The sequence below is a fragment of the Callospermophilus lateralis genome, chromosome 15 (genome assembly GCF_048772815.1).
Source record: "Callospermophilus lateralis isolate mCalLat2 chromosome 15, mCalLat2.hap1, whole genome shotgun sequence".
Taxonomy (NCBI): Eukaryota; Metazoa; Chordata; class Mammalia; order Rodentia; family Sciuridae; genus Callospermophilus; species Callospermophilus lateralis.
The window spans coordinates 53,863,890-53,866,064 of NC_135319.1; the positions used below are offsets into that span (position 1 = coordinate 53,863,890).

Consider the following 2,175-nt stretch of genomic DNA (forward strand, 5'->3'; position numbering starts at 1 on the left):
GGGAACGAATTCCGCCAGCTGAACTCCGATGACGTCACCTCTCTGCTATGGCAGGCCCCAGGCTCCTTGCCGGAATGTCCGAGGGGAGGGGTGGGACTGGTCCGGCCCGGTTCGCCTCAGCTCCTGGCTTGTGGAGGCTTGGCTAAAGACTTCTTCCTGCCAAGCTGTGTCTCGGCGTCTAGCAGGACCCAGTCACTTTGGCTGCGGGCGGGTGGACGGATCTGCAGCTGTGCCCGCGGTGCACGGACTGTGGCTGGTGGATTTGGAACTCCGCGTCTCTGGCAGGGTCCCGCTCGTCCGGGTCACACAGACGCTTCAAAAAATCCTAGTAGCTCCCGGGCGGTCTCTCTTCAGTGGAATTTTGCTAGGAGAATCTCCATTGGTAGAATCTAAGAGTTATCCTTACGACTTTATGACCCCATCACTGGGAGTGCATTAAAAGCGCAGCCTCTCTGCCAGCCGCCATTTTGGATCCCTCCTGAGTTTTATTTCTTGAGGTTTAGATGTCTTGTTAAGGAAGTTGGCACCTTCACCAATATGTTGGAACTGTGCAATGTAGAAAATATTTTCTTCTAGCAGTTGCAGTGTTTCTAATTGCTAGGTGTTTAATCCACTTTGAATTGATTTTTGTGCAACATGAGAGATAGTGATCTAGTTTAATTCTTCTACATATGTATATCCAGTTTTCACATCAGTATTTATTGAAAAGGCTATCTTTTCTCCAACATATGGTTTTGGCCCTTCTGTTGGGGAATCTGATGATTGTATCTATGTTGATTTGCCTCTATGTCTTCTGTTCTACTCCATTCATCTCCATGTTTGCTTTTATGCCAATCTGATGGCATATAATACCTCTGTAGTAAATTTGAGATTGGGTATGGTGATGCCTCTAGCATCACTCTTATAGGTCAAAAATGCTTTGGCTATTCTGGGTCTTTTACTCTTTTATAAGAATTTAAGGACGATTTTTCTAGTTCTGTAAAGAATTTCATAAGTATTTGGATGGAGATTGCATTGAATTTGTAGAATGATTTTGGCAATATGGTCATTTTGACAACATTAATTTTTGTTTATTCAAGAGTAAGGGAGATTTTTCTATTTTCTAGTGTCTCCTTCAAATTATTTCCTCGGTAATATATAGTTTTCATTGTGAAAATCTTTCACCTCCTTGGTAAGCTTTATTTTCAGGTATTTTGCTTTGTGAGGCCATTGTGCATGGATTTGTTTTCTGATTTGAAAATAAGAACTGTTTCATGAATTTGCTCTTTATCCTTGCACAGGGGCCATTGCTAATTTCTGTGTCATTCCAATTTTAGTATATGTCCTGCTAAAACAAACACAGAAATACAGTACATAAAGTGGGGCTGCTCTCAGTGAAAAAGAATAGGGAGGTGTCAAGAAATGTGTTCCTTGTTCTTGCCCTATTATCCCATGGGATATGCTGCTTATTAATTCTGTGCCCTTGGGCAAATTATTTCCTTTTCTGGGTTCAGTTTTCTTGTCAGCAAAGTGGGTAATGTCCCTTTACTCATAAAGTTTCTGAACAAATGAGTGTGCAATGTGGACAAGACATCCTATATATGTCCAGTGGATATTCATTAGATGTCCTTTATTTTTTTTCCCTTTCCTCATGTCTGAACCCCTAAACACCTAGATAAAGAAGAAATTTTCTGTGTTGGTCTTTGGGAGATGATCTTCCATTATGATCTGATTAAAATGAATAGTTGAAGTATTTCTTTGGTCCAGGACGTTTTCTTAAATCAGTATTTTTCAGTAGGGACGCTATTGGCATTGAGGTGAGAAAATTAATTGTGTAGAGTTCTTACAAACAATTAGGTTGCTTACTCTCTAAATGTTGCCCACTAAATGCCAATAGTAAATCCATCATTATAACAGCACCAAACAATCAGCAAAATGTCCTTACACATTTCTATTCATTCTTTTCATTATAAACCACCTTGAAATTTTTCAACATCTTTCAAGAGTCTACTTATTTATCTGTTTATTGTGATCTCACACAGTGGAACAAAACATTTATAAACTACCTTTTACAGACTAGATTTAACTTAGGATTTGTTAAAGATAAATATTCTCTTCTTCACATATTATTATAAACAAGATTTGGTCCAGGTCAGCTAGAGGGTGCGTGTAAGTACCATCAGCCCTTTCAGTTAC

The 2,175-nt window shown here is 39.6% G+C and overlaps 1 non-coding gene across 1 annotated transcript; it reads right to left on the reverse strand.

Moving 5' to 3' along the window:
- Positions 1-1,235: 1,235 nt before the first annotated feature.
- Positions 1,236-1,338, reverse strand: LOC143381712 (U6 spliceosomal RNA). Its single transcript, XR_013088879.1, has one exon. It is a non-coding gene; the product is annotated as a U6 spliceosomal RNA (small nuclear RNA).
- Positions 1,339-2,175: the final 837 nt, after the last annotated feature.